Below are 15,260 nucleotides of genomic sequence, written 5' to 3'. Positions count from 1 at the left end.
CTGTTTAATTTAGCTGTTTAATTTACTTAAGAGGAAGGAACACCCTCTTTTAAATGCCCATTTGCCTTAAAAGGATGTCTTAATTATGCATCATTTACAATATTTGATTAAAAGCCCTTCTAAAGACATTTTGCACGACCTCCTTTGTTTATCAAATAGCTGTTACTCTGTCTTAGAAAAAAAGAAGACATAAAAACAGTAACGACTATTTCAATTATCCCTGCCTGACTTTATTTTTTTATACTTAGCCTGAGTGGATGAGATTTCTGATAGGGAGTTATAAAGACAAAGAGACAGGTCTTTACAGTTCAGTTATGGTCAATTAACTTTTTTTTTTTAAACATCTACAATCTGCAGGTTGATATAATATTAATATTCATTAAGAGCTGAATATTACCCCCCAGGCACTCCTAGGCTAGTAAGAGAAATAGATGTGTAAAATAAATACAGTCATATGTGTTGTTTTACCAGCTCACTGCAAATAAAAATAAAAATAATTTCATATTTCTTTTAATGTTCAAATCATAAATGATTAGCAGAAAGTCTGGTTATTCTCTCTGTATTTCACTCCCAAGGTATGTTTAAAGACTACAGCGAAGACATTTTGTTGCACCTCCTTTGTTTACCAAGTTCACATTACTCTGTGTCCTAAAAAAAAAAAAAAAAAAAAAAAAAAATTAAGGAGACACAAAAGCAACCATCTAATGACAATTGCAAGTAGTTCAGATGGTGGCAGGAAATAGCCTACTCAGGTTGAATAATTTGAAGAGGGTTTAACAAAGGGACTATATAAAGAGATATGGGTAGGGTCAGAAAAAGCAACAAGGAGCAGCATCTTGGTCTTAGTAACTGAGGAGAGATGTAGTTTCCAAGGGGGAAAAAGAGAGAGAAGGAGAGAGAGGAGAGTGTACTCAAGCTGTCCAGATGCTTTATGGAGAGAGGTGTCTAATAGGACTCCATCTCTAGAAGGGAAGCAGACCATCCTCTTGACCCAGAAGAATGGGGATCAGGGAAATAAATGACCTCCCAACCCCTCTCCTTGCCTTCTCTTGTGGTAGTGGCCCAACTCCACTGATACATAGTGTGTTAGCTTTTTTTGCTGCTGTGACTAAAGAACCCCTACAGAACAACTGTAGAGGATGAAAGATTTATTTGAGAGCTGTTTCAGATGTCTCAATCCATAGACAGCAGACTCCATTCTTCTGGGCTCATGACAGAAGAGTTGGCAGAGGGAAGCTGCCCCATGTTGATCAGGAAGCAGAGAGAGATTTCCACTTGCCAGATACAAATATAGATATGAATATAGACTCCACAGGCGCCCCCCCTTCCCACCTCCTCTAGCCACACCCACCCCTTCAATTACCACTCAGTTAACCCCTATCAGGGGATGACTCACTGATTGGATTAAGACTCTCACAGCCTGTAAGGATGACCTCAGGCCTGAGCCTAAGCAACTCCATTACAAAACCCTGCAGTCTCCCCAGGCACAAGCCTACAGAGCCCTCCAATATGTCATCAGGCATAGCCTGGTAAATAAGTCATGAACAAGCTATAAACAAATCTTTTTCCACAACTCAAACTCAGAGTGAAGCCACTGGTATAAACACGTCACTTGCCTTAACCCTGATGAGAGTCAAAGTGTAAAATCAGGGCAGAAGCCATCAAACCATGTATTTGCTCTGAAATGTAAAATGTCACTAAGAAACCTGGTAACAGTTGATAGGGACCCAAAGGGCGAGTAGAAGCTCCAAAAACTAGTATAAATAATAGAGAAAAAGGGCAGACATTCAGCCAGCTGATATACTTGCCAGAGAGCCTGATGAGGACCTGAACTGACATCCCAACTTTTCTCATCATCTGTCAGATCCTCTGCATCACCCTCACCTCTCTCAAGCTCTGTAACAGCCTCTTAACCTTGGTGAGAATGGTGACTTCTCCTTATGACCATCTCCTTAACCAGCTGTCAACTCCCCTCCAGAAGAAGCCTCCACTGGTTGCTGACCTGATCGCTGTGCTCTGAGTGAGTGTGCATCTGCTGGACTTAAGGCCTAAGGCTTAAGACTTTAGATCTGGCACTTGAACTTAGCGTGCAGAGGTAATGTCTGTAATAGGTCTCTCATGATTCAGTGTGTTTGCAGTGCTTAGAATTAACTTATAATTGTTTATCTGCATTTGGGGTAAAATTGGGGGTTCATAACCCACTTCAATCTAATGTATGAAATATGATATGTCAAGAGCTTTGTAATGTTGTGAACAACCAATAAAAAAAATTAAAAAAAAACTTATAATTGTTTGCTTTGAATTGATTATGTCTATTGCAGTGCCCAGCATTAAGGATTGTCATTTCTTGATTAAGAACCTATTGAGTGAATTGTCTTGAGTGATTTCAGTGAATAAAACATTGAAAAGGGCATAGCACGTGGACATTCTTTATTTCTCCCCTCAACTGCATATGTGGCACCTTTGCCCATCGTGACACAACCCAATCATTTTGCCTCTGAGCCTTCTTGCATTGTTTCACATGTGAGCTTTTGGGGGACACCACATCTAAACCATAACAGACCCCAACTGGAGCAGAGAGCTAGGGAGCTATTGAAAGGGTCCTTGCTGTCATCTCATATGTACAGAACAGAGAAGAGAAGGTGGAGAGTGTATCTGGAGGGACAAATGAAAAATCTCCCACACTTGTGCTAATTAGAGTTGTGAAAGCCTTCTGTGCTTACTTCTAGTCCAGCAGAACTCAGGGGGTCCCTAAGAGCTGAATTCCAGAGCTGTTGGTTTCCAAAGAGTGCCATCTGCTGGCCCTGGTTGTCTCAGGGCCTCCTAGCTATAAACTAATGGGCAGCCCTGAGGCTGAACTTTGGTCCAATATTACGTTGTGTCTGTCGACTGCAAAAACTGCTGAACTGAGGTACAAGATGCCCTGGAAACCCCAAGAGTCTATGAGGCACAGCTTTTTACATGTGTTACCACAGTGACTCAAATCTCAGTCACCTTCAGACTCAGGTCAACAACCTACACTGTAAGTCTTGCCCAGTAATGATGACCATGGCAATGCTCCTATATGCAGCTGCCCATTCCACAGGGGTCATATGAGGTCCAATGAGAATATCCTCTCTTAATGTACATAGGCACTTCTCTGGGAACCAAATCATGGAATCCTGTGATTCCATTGCCAGGTTTATATGCCAGGACACATGTACACAAATGTACAAGCAGCCTGCCTTCCTTCCTTCCTTCCTTCCTTCCTTCCTTCCTTCCTTCCTTCCTTCCTTCCTTCCTTCCTTAGTTCTAATCAGTTATACATGACAGTAGAATGGTCTTTGATTCATTGAACATAAATGGAGCAAAATTTTTCACTTTTCTAGCTTACATGAAGTAGAGTTACACCATTCGTGCAATCATACATGTACCTAGGGTAATGATGTCCCTCTCATTCCATCATCTTTCCTACCCTTTTGTCCCCTCTTCTATCTCCTTTACCCTATCTAAAGTTTCTCCACTTATCCCATGCCTCCCCCATATGGATTTACATCCATTTATCAGAGAAAACATTTGGTCCCTGGTTTTTCGAGATTGGCTTACATGGCTTAGCATGATATTCTCCAACTCCATCCATTTACCTGCAAATGCCATGATTTTATTTTCTTTTAATGCTGAGTAATATTCCATTGTGTTTATTTATCCATTCATCTATTGAATGGCATCTAGTTTGCTTCCATAGTTTAGCAATTGTGAATTGTGCTGCGATTAACATTGAAGTTGCTGAGTTACTGTAGTATGCTGTTTTATTTTATTTTAAAGAGAGAGAGAGAGAGAGAGAGAGAGAGAGAGAGAGAATTTTTTTAAAAAACATTTTATTAGTTGTTGATGAATCTTTATTTTTATGTGGTGCTGAGAATCGAACCCAGTACCTCACACATGCTAGGCAAGTGCTTTACCACTGAGCCACAATCCCAGCCCCAAGAATTTTTTAATATTTATTTTTTAGTTATCGGCGGACACAACATCTTTGTTTGTATGTGGTGCTGAGGATCGAACCCGGGCCGCATGCATGCCAGGCGAGCGCGCTACCGCTTGAGCCACATCCCCAGCCCCATAGTACGGGGTTTTTAAGTCTTTAACATGAGGAGTGGGATAGCTAGGTCAAATGGTGGCTCCATTCCAAATTTTCTGAGGAATCTCCATACTGCTTTCCAGATTGGTTGCACCAATTTGCAATCCCACCAGCAATGTATGAGTGTGCCTCCCCCCCCCCCCCCGCATCCTCGCCAACACTTATTATTGCTAGTATTCTTGATATCTGCCATTCTGACAGGAGTGAGATGAAATTTTAGTTGTTAATTTTTTTTTGTAGTTTTAGATGGACAGAATGCCTTTATTTTATATGTTTATTTTTATGTGGTGCAAAGGATCAAACCCAGTGTTTCACACATGCTAGGCAAGTGCTCTGCTTAGAGTAGTTTTGACTTGCATTTCTCTAATTACTAGAGATGTTGACCATTTTTTCACATATTTGTTGATTGATAGTATTTCTTTTTCTGAGAGGTGTCTGTTCAGCTCCTTAGCCCATTTATTGATTGGGTTGTTTGATTATTTTTTTAGTGTTAAGTTATTTCAAGTTCTTTATATGTCCTGGAGATTAGTGCTTTATCTGACGTGCGTGTGGCAAAAATTTGCTCCCAAAATGTAGGCTCTCTCTTTACCTCATTGATTGTTTCTTTTGCTGAGAAGAAGCTTTTTAGTTTGGATCCATCCCATTTATTGATTCTTGATTTTATTTCTTGCGCTTTAGAAGTCTACAAACAGTCTTTTTCATAATAGTCCCAACCTGAATGTCCATCAGTAGCAAAGTGATTTGATAAATCATGGCATATTCAAACAATGAAATACTGTACTGAAAATAAAGTGAACTAACTACAGATACAAAATCTTATCAAAACCATGATGTTAGCCAGGTGCAGTGGTGCATGCCTGATTTGGGAGGCTGAGGTAACAGGATCTCATGACCTAGGCCAGTCTCAGCAACTTAGTGAGATCCTGCCTCAACAAACAAACAAATTCATGATGCCAATTGAAAGAATGATAACTATATGATCCCCATTTACAGAAAATTTAAAAACAAGATAATTAAGCAATATATCGTTAGTCCAAGGAGATCTATCTATCTATCTATCTATTATCTATCTATCCATCCATCTATCTATCTATCTAATACAGTAAAACAAGAGAACAATTAACCTAAAATTCAAAATAAGGAATGTTTGAAGAGGCACAAATCATCTTCTAATGAAGTGTTACTTTTCTATTTCTTAGCTGAGATATTGGTATTTATTTTATTCTTTTACTTTAAACTGTATATTTTATATGATTCAAAGTGTATAATACATCATTACATCATGCACACACAAACAGTTGGATGCTTTTCTACCTAATTTATAAATCCCAGCAGTGAAGAGGGACTTGGAGAATTCCTTCCTGTGGGCAAAGCAGGAGTGATTTGCTAGGAAACTAAATTCATCTTGACCTTCACCTCTTCCAGCTTGATTTACTCCTTCTCTGCTGCTAGTATTTCTGCTGACATCGTGCTTGAAGGCAATTCTCTCTGGAAAATGCCTGTGACACTGCACAATACTTCTTCACCAGTTTGTTTTTACTTGCCACTAAATAAGAATTATATTTTATTTAAAAAAAGCTAAAACAAAATAACATGAAAATACTCCTCTGCCTGTCTTTAACAAGGTATGTCTTTATTTCCTCTATTAGCAGCCAGTTAATTCAGGTTACACTTACATGATTAGTTATTATCTTTTAAAAAAATGCATTCCAGGGGCTGGGGATATAGCTCGCTTGGTAGAGTGCTTGCCTCACATGCACAAGGCCCTGAGTTCAATCCCTAGCACCACACACATACCCCACCCTCCCCCAACAAATATACTCCAGGTACATTTTTCCCTTATCTTTTGATTGATACACAAATGATAGATCCCTTCCCCCCGCCATCCAGTGCTGGGGATTGACTCAGGGCCTTTCACATGCCAGCCAAGTATTCTACCATTGATAGTTTTTACAAGTACAAATTCTCCAAGTAACAAAGCTGCTTCTTCAAAAAAAAAATTTTTTTTTAGTGGAAGACCCAGTTACACTTCAATACTCTCATCAAAATTGCTTCTTCCAGCTAATCCAAAACAAGGGGAGAGATAATAAAAGAAAGATAAAATAATAAAAGAAAGATCAGTGGAATAAACAAAGGGAAATAAAGGGAAGGAAGAAATGATGGGATAGGGAAAGACAGTGTATGAATCTGACCTAACCTTCCTATGTACATACATGAATATACCACAGTGAATTTCTCTACTGTGTGTATCCACAGTCACTAATTTTTAAAAAACTGTATATAAATAGCAGAAAGATCATTAGAGTAGAGGGAAAGGAACAGGGGAAGGGAGGAGAGGAGTGGAAGCAGAAGTTGTGGGGACAGAATTAGAGCAAATAATATTTCATGCTTTTATAATTATGTCACAATGAATTCTATTGTTATGTATAAGTAAAAAGAATCAATAATAAAAACTCTGAGAAATCCAACATTAAATAATTATTTTAAATTTAAAATAGCTTTTTCCATTCTTTATTTTCTTAAAGAAAAGTTATCTGGCTAGCCTTTCACAGCTTTTGCTCATGTGGTATACATTTTCTAAATTTTCTCTGATAATTCTCCTAAATAAAAGAAAATGTCTGAGTTGCTAGTTATTTGGCTCCTTTCTTTTCTACTTTTATTCTCTCCTTTGTTGACTGACAGTCACAAGTAAGGAATTTGAGTACCCTAAGTCCTCATGGTGTATCAGGAGGCTGTCTGCAGTTGCATCTTCTTGTAGAAGTCTTAGAAAAAACATGTCAGGGTATGTCAGTACCTGGATCACTATGAATATCAGTGATCCTTGCATGGGGTACTAGGTTACCTATTGCTGCATTATAAATTACAACAAAATAGCAGGGAACAACAACAAACATTTATTATCTTACAGTTTCTGAGGGCCAGGAAACTGGGACTAGCAGCCAAGATGACAGCAGGGCTGCAGTCTCATCTGGAAGCTCAACTTGGGGAAGATATGTTTCCAATCTCATTCGTATGGTTGTTGGCAGCCTGCAGTTGGCTGGAGACTTCCATTTCTCACTACACCTCTCTCTCCACAGGCTGCCTAAGTGGCTTCACAAATGGTAGCTGGCTTCCTTCAGAGAGAGTTTTGAGGAATGGGGGTGGGGGATTTTTATAGCCTAATTTTAGAAAAGACTCATCATTATTTGAGGAACAATATGAGAGGACCCTACACAGGGGTGTGAATATCACAGGGTAGGAAATGTTGGGAACCATTTTGGAGGCTAGTTACCACTCATAGAACCTATAATAGAGAAACTTCTCTTTTTTTAAAAAATAATTTAATTGTGGTGGAAAAAACCCATATAACAAAACTGCCATCTTATCCAATTTTAAAACCACACAGTTCAGTGTTAAATACATTCAAATTGTTATAAAACATATTTTCAGATTTTTTTTATTTTGCAAAATAATTTCTTATAGCTGCATTTCATATTTATTACATGCTAGTGGATGATATTACAGTATTTTTGTTCTGTCTTTTAGTTTAGATACTTATTCTTTCTACCTATCTGAGGTGTATTGCCTATTGGCCCCATTTTGCACTTAGTACTATGCCCACACGGTTGCCCTTGCCATGTGACTCTGCAGCTCTCTATATGTAAGCTCTCTGCTCTATGACTTTGGCCTTCGCCATCTGATTTACTCTGGATGATGGAGTGGGGTGGAAGTGACAGTGTACCAGTTTTGAGCCTCGGCCTAGCATAACTTTTCTGTTAGTCCTTTTGTGCTTCTTTAAGTATATGGACAATAGACCCCAGGGAACTTCTATTCTGACTCCTGCCCTGCCCTAGATGAGCCCACCACCAAAACTCCTCCCATGAACTGGCCTTGCTAAACTTTAAAACCCAGGCCCCCCTTTGTTTTTTTGAGAATTTTAATATTTATTTTTTAGTTTTCGGCGGACACAACATCTTTGTTTGTACGTGGTGCTGAGGATTGAACCCGGGTCACACGCATGCCAGGCGAGCACGCTACCGCTTGAGCCACATCCCCAGCCCCAAAACCCAGGCCCTTGTTGGAGCCTGCTGCCATTTTCCCTCTCAAAAACGTGCCCCTCTGTTGCTTAATAAAGCATCACTGATCCGTTGAGGACCTATCTCCATTTCTTTTTCTTTTTGTATTCCCTTTCATTTGGTGCTGAAACCCAGGACAGAGATTTGGGGCTCTTTACCTCTCCCCCATCCTAACTAACCTCTACTGCTTTTTCATATTTCCCTCCCATTTCTCTCTCTCCCCCCATCTCTTTCTGCCTTATATTCAAAGGTTAAACAACCATGTTAAACAGCCGATGAGATCTGGAAAGTGACCGTTGATTGTGCCGCTCTTTTGTGATTCTCTGAGGGCAGGGAAGACCCCAGCCATGACTAGCATGGCTAAATTCCCATACTGACTTCTCTCTCTCTCTCCCTCCCTCCCTCTCCCTCTCCCTTTCCCTCTTCCTCTCTTTCTGCCTTATACTCAAAGAAGGAGGCTCTTCTAGAGTTTTTCTTTTTTTTTTTTCTTCTAGAGTTTTTCTGCCTCTGTAATGCCAGATTCATGGGACCCCAGTAGACCTCCAGGAGCCAAATCCAATGCAAGCACACAAGAGTCTTTATTGCAAGCTCAAGCCTGGACTCACAACCATTCCGGACGCAGTAGTCCCAGGGAGTGAGTCCCGGTCCTTTGTTCAGTGAGATTTTATAAGTTTTGGAGGGATACTCTATGTGTCATAACATCACCCAGCAAATCATCACACACTGAGGGAAAGTCAAACAACAACTCTTAACATTGATTAGCTCATTCACTGGCAGGAACAAGTTGGGTAGGGGTGATTGGTTAGTTCAAGAGGGGGATTCCTTTTAACTGATTGGTGTAAGCCACAAGGGTTGTACGCGCTAAACTACGTGGTATGCTCTGTGGGTTTTTCCAAGGGCAAGGGTCACACTCCCTTCCTTGGACAGGCTTTTCTCTGAGGTAGAGGCTGGTTTCTCAAAAATGGAGTCACATCAGTTTCTCACCTTATGGCCACATAGATGGAGCAAGGACCTGTATCATATCTTTTATTGATATCAGAGGTATCCTGCAAATCACATCTGCTCCAATTCCTTCCTTCCTTTTGTTTTGTATTCAGACCTCAGCATCAGGGGCTGCTTTCTGCCATTTTGTTCCCACATGCCACATTGGCCTTCTCATTCTTTGAAGAGGTAAGGTCCCTTCCAGTGTCTTGCAGAGGTGCCCTGCTGAGACACTCACCTTTTGGCTCATTTGGATCCTGGAGGTCCTCCACCAATGGGATTGCAGGAAGGGATGCCCTCTCATTCTCCAGTGGAATTCTCTCCAGTGATGGGTGACATAAAAGGATGCCTTGATCTTCACTGCTACCCCAGTCAAACCTCTCCAACATGGGGGCTCCCACAGGACTCCCCTTTAGGTTGTCTCATTGCTCATCCAGACCCTGGGGGTCCTCCACCAGTCTAACCTCAACCTAAGTCAATGGCCCAAATTCAGAATTTCGGAACTTTGACTCCCATATCCTCCAAGTCTTAGATAATTTCCTCCAACAAAATGGCAAATGGCCCAAGGTGCCTTATCTCCAACTTTTCTTTTACTTTCACTCAAGGCCTTCATTATGCCAACCTTGCTCTGATGTATAGTTAATTTGTGCTGATTCCCTGCTCCATAAACCCCCTAGAACAGGTCCTGACTTCTAGTCCTCTTCTTCATTTACTGCCCCTGATATAGTAGATGAACCCCCACTGAAAGTAAATAAAGCTGGAGACTTATAAAGGAAAGTTTTACAGACTGAAATGCCTGATAATTATCAAAGGAGATTATCAGAGTCACAAGCTTATCTGCTGAGTGAGTTTGAGACTGACAAATCTTCCTAACCTCCTACATAGGCAAGCTTGATCTGTTTCTGTGTCTACTAGTAAAAGATGCAATGTGTCACATGAAAGTCCTAACATTACTAAGAAAGCCTGAAGTAACAGAAATGAAGGGATCTCCACTAAGAACAGAGATTATGCCAAAAAAAGGTATTTTGTAAAAATCCGATGATATTCGATAACTACATCTTTTGGGAGCATCTGTGACATTATAAAACTAAGTGTTGTGACAGCACTGGCAATGTTAAAGATTTACATTCCCAAATAAAGGCCTTGTCTTGACTGGCCTAGTTATGGGAACAACTTCTTAGCTCTTGCACCTTCTGGCGAGAGATTACTGTTTTCTGTCATCATCATATAAATTGAGTGTTCCAGATGATGCAACATTTATTTTGTATTTATCTCATTCCAGTACTCATGTTTTTTTGTTTCTCTCATAGAAGCACCCCATATCTACCAGATGACTTTATTACCTGTTCTTCCCAAAACAAACTTTTGCCATGGACCCCTTGACTGACTCAAAACATTCCTAAAAGGGAAACCCAACTGCTTGCCCCATGTCACCCCCTCAGCTTGAAGCAGCCAGAGCAATTATCATCCATTTTCCATTGCAGCAGTAAGATTTCCATTTTCAGAAGAGGGGTTGAGACTGGGGGACAAAGTTAGTGTAAGTAATAAATGATTGGGTCAGAAATATGGGGGCTGAGGACCTACTGGGTCAGGAGGAAATAAAATGTCAACACCTTCAGACATTTTCCCCTCTATCTGTTGCCAAGGTGACCTGCTTCCAGGGGATTGTTCCTTCCTAGAAAGAGCTGTTAATGAATGAATGCCTGCTAGGCTGCCCTCTTCCTGCCTGTGCCCCTGGGTGGCTTGTTCCTGCCCTTGTATCACTCCACCTCTGGCCTACCTTTTGTCACTAACCACATAGGCAGGATAGGGCTGAAGAGAGAGGCAGGATGGGGGAAGGAAAGGGCATGCTAAATGTTGTGTATAATGATTCTATCAAAGGGGAACACTGTGCTGACCCCCCCACATGCTTTCTTTTCCAAGAAGCAACTTACCTGTAGCCCTTCCTGGCCTCTGAGGAGAGGATATTTCATATTCCTTAGCAAACTATCTGTTCACTGCAGGAGAAATGCAGGCCCAAAAGAATGTTGATAAGAGGAACCAAGTTGCCCTGTAGGAAGAGACCTTTGTGACCAGATCCTAAAACTCTGGAAAATTCTCAAGCTAGTGCTCCCCTAGCTATAAAATTAGACTACATTCTCTAGACTGTCATAAGACATATTTTTTCCTATAATCCCCCATATGGCAAGAAAAAGACCAGAAAATCTGTCTCAGTTATTTAGAGTAAAATTACCCCTCATCTGTCCTAGTTCCGGATTCCAAATTATTTATTTTCTCTAGTGGAGATGTCACCCAGAGCACCAATGGACCTGCCTCCCAAAAGGCAAGTGAGGAGTGAGAGAGAAGTAAGTGAGAAACGAAAGATGGAGACCAGGCAGAGACACATACAAGAGTTTATTTGTCAGAGCTGACAGATAAAGACCATCTCTCAATAGGGGAGAAAGGCGAAACAGGCTTGAGTTCTGGGACTTTTTATGGGGGAGGCTCAGGAATCAGAGCTGGGTGGGTCCTAATGCAGGTGGTTAAGGGTGGGGTTGGTATGAGGGAGTGGTGAGCCTTTCTCAGAAAGGCCCTTGAGTGGGAAAATGAAACTTTTTCCTTAAAATGGTGGTTGTCACTTAAGATGGCCATCCAGATGCTAAGCAAAGACCTTATACCTCCCACTTCAAATTGATGAGCATCATATAAAATCAGGGTCTTGTGAGTATGAGGACTCAAAAGGACAAAGGGAATGTGTAAGAAATTTTAAGAGCATGACTATCTGGCAAATGTTCTCCTTTAAATTAAAATAGTTCTCAAGAAATTAGTAAATATCCTCCAGTCTGAGTGAGGCCCCATCCCGAGGTTGTAGAAAGAAAGGGAGAAATTGCTGACCCCTATAGTCTCTGGAATCAGGGAGTTGTCCCTTAGCCAAAAGGACAGTTTTATTGGCACAGGTGCCCATGTCTCTATTTATTTTTTAAATTTTTGTTCAGAAGGAAACCTCATCCTCAAAAGTAATAGGGTATGACCTAATCACATTTGAGATGAAGGAGATGCCTAATAATTTTCTGCATCCAGCCTGGACTGATTACCAACTGTGGAAATTAAAAAAAATGGTTAAAATGCTCTAGGTTCAAAACAGTAGCTTCCCATAGCTTCTGCCAGATCTCTATCTCATGGAGGCTTGCATTGAACAGTAAATTTCAGAGGCCTGCAGGGTTTGCAAGGGCTTGCAGAGAACTAATATAAGACCGAAGGGGGAAAAATATGTCACTTTTAAATCTAGGCCACTTGTGAGACCTAAATGGCAGTCTTATATCCCTCTTACAATCTAATGATCTCATATATACAAGTCTTCTTTAAAGAAGTTAGCCTAGTTTGAGAATCTTTACCTAAAGATTTCAGGGCTCTCTCTCATTCTTTCAATATCTGAACTCATTCTAATCCTAGCCAAAAGTAAACTCAGATCTGATAAAGATGTTCTGCATGCTCCTTTGCTAATTACAGCCATGCCATTTTTTTTCCCTATAGCTCTTTATCTCTTCAATTCTACATTTTTGAGCTCATGGCTTTATAGTGAATTGACATATGATCCTGCATGCCTAAATTAATATATTTTCCTAATCAGTCTTATTTTATCTAACTATAGAGGGTTTTATATTGTCTTTGTTCAGAGGCCAATTTTCAAGAGTTAACTCTCAAATATATTGGGAAAATTTCCTTTTACAACAAGCAGCTACAAGATTCATGTCTCCTGTCTGTTTTGTGTAAGTGTGCACACCTGTGTTCTGTATTGTTGTGTCTACATATGTATTTGTGTCCATCTATCATGTACATGGTATCAAAATTGGCATATAGATAAATAAGTATTCTTAAATTAAAATTTAAATAAGAACAGATCCAAATATCTTTAGTTCACATGATTTAAAAAAAGGATGGTTCAATTTAAAAACAGATGAGAGTAAAGATGTCTTTAAAATTACTAACTCACAAGTTTTTCTAGATGATCAGACAACTAATAGAGTTTTGGTTCCTATAAAATATCTAGAATGTAATATCCATTGTTTCTAGGATTTTTTCTTCAATAAGAAAGAGATGGCTAGTGCTGTTAACTACCCTTGTCTGATATCTTGGTTTTTACAATTAAAATTGAGTAAATTAGTTTTAACATAAATGGGATTAATCACAAATGTGTTTGTTAGAGACTTCTGATTAATATACAAAGTTACATTGCTAAAACATCAACTGCTAAATATAAAATCAAGAACTCTTAACTTCTTAAATTCCATAAGGTAATATATTTAAACATTATATGTGTTTTTATAAATTGGTAAATGGAAAAAGGTTTAAGGTTGGTTTGTGTCTGTATGTTCACTAAAACAAGGTTACTAAGAGTTAAGGTTCTATCAGGTATAATTTATATTTACACAGTATAAAAGTTTTCTATTGGGTTTCAGTTAAAGTACTATAAAAACAAAGTATTTCATCTTATTAAAGTGAAGTAATTTGTCTAAATTTGGAAATTTTATAAGGCTATTTCAGCATGTAAATTTTAAAAAGGGCTCAATAGCTAGGAAATAGATACAAGAAGGTTCTAAATATGGAAATATATTTTAATATGAGAAGTAGAAGGAAAAGGAAACATTTCTGGAATAAAAAAGTATTTTGTGTGGTAAAGTGTTAATAAAATGTCTAAGTAAGTTGCAGAAGGTTTGTGGAGGGAAAATGTCAAAAGTTTGTGTGTAATTAAGTTGGTTGTATATAAGTAACAAAATCAGTTAAAGTTAATCAAGGCTTTTTCCTAAGGTCAAATATTACTGTACTGATATAAACAAAAGTTTGATCATCTATAGGTTAAAGTAACAAAGATTTTCTAAGACATTAATTTGCTCTTAACTGTCAAGACAATTTCTTGTATTTGTTAAGTTTTATTCCTTTTTTAAAAAGATGGATACAAATTTTTACTTATTTTTATGTGATACTGAGAATCAAACTCAGTGCCTCACATGGGTGAGTCAAGTGCTCCACTGCTGAGCTATAACTCCAGCCCCCAGTTTTATTCTTTATAGCAACTGTTCTTAAAGGAATTAGAGTTTGTACAACTCTGGTTAAAAAACTACTGTTATTTTAGAGTATTACATTATATTAGAGATTCTGAATTTTTATTTGAAAGCTACATAAAAATAATGTAATTGTGGTGCTATTACTGGCCTCTCTGTATACTAAATGTATTCATATCTTCCAAGTATACAAATATTTAAAGTATTAGATTTAGAAGAACACTTTGTCTAGCTTGTGTTCTTCAAACTAAAGTTTAAAGTAAAGATTTGGGATTTTAAAATTATGTTTCTAAGTTCATACCTATTATACAAACTCAATATGTTTTTATTCTTGTTAATTTAATTTTGTATTTTTCTTGTAAACTTAAACTGTTATCTGTTAGTGCCTTACAGAAGTACAACTTCTAATATAATAACCTAAGTTAATTTGAGATAATAGGCTATCATCTACAGAGGACAGACAGGATGTAAGGCTAACTTCCAGTACTAATACTAAATCCAATTAAATAGAAGTTATAGATATTAAAGTTAAAACCCAGTACTCCAATTTTAAGACTGGTGAAACTGGCTTGCTAGATATTTAAGACCAAACCTTACAGACTAAAGAAGTAAAAAGTCAGGGGGAAAAGAGCCAGTATCTGGCTGTTGTCTTCTAAGTTAGCTTAAATGCAGGGAAAAAGGGGACTCTTGAAGGGCTTTGCAACTCTGGGCCGCATGACCTCCCAATCAGGGGGATCTTTCAGACCCTGGAGAACAGAAAGCTGACCAGTGCACATGCTACAAAAGAGGAGGGTCATTGGAGAAGGGCAATGTCCCTGATGCTTCCAAGGGAAGCCACATGGTCAAGGGGACCCTGGCCCATCCTGGCAAATGGCACCAAAAGAGCTAAGAAGCTGCTCACAAGTTTCCAAGAGTGACCCCCTGAGGGAACTCAGTTGACTCTTAAAAATAGATAGGAACAAGGTGAATTTGACCATATTGGTCAAATTCATAGGGCTAGAGATATCTGCTGGGATTCACACAGGAGCAGCAGGATTAGGAACCTCTATTCACTACTATAAAAAA

Source organism: Spermophilus citellus (assembly GCF_964194105.1).
Source record: "Spermophilus citellus genome assembly, chromosome: 2".
Taxonomy (NCBI): domain Eukaryota; kingdom Metazoa; phylum Chordata; class Mammalia; order Rodentia; family Sciuridae; genus Spermophilus; species Spermophilus citellus.
The sequence above is the reverse complement of the archived record's forward strand: the minus strand, read 5'-3'. Positions refer to the sequence as shown.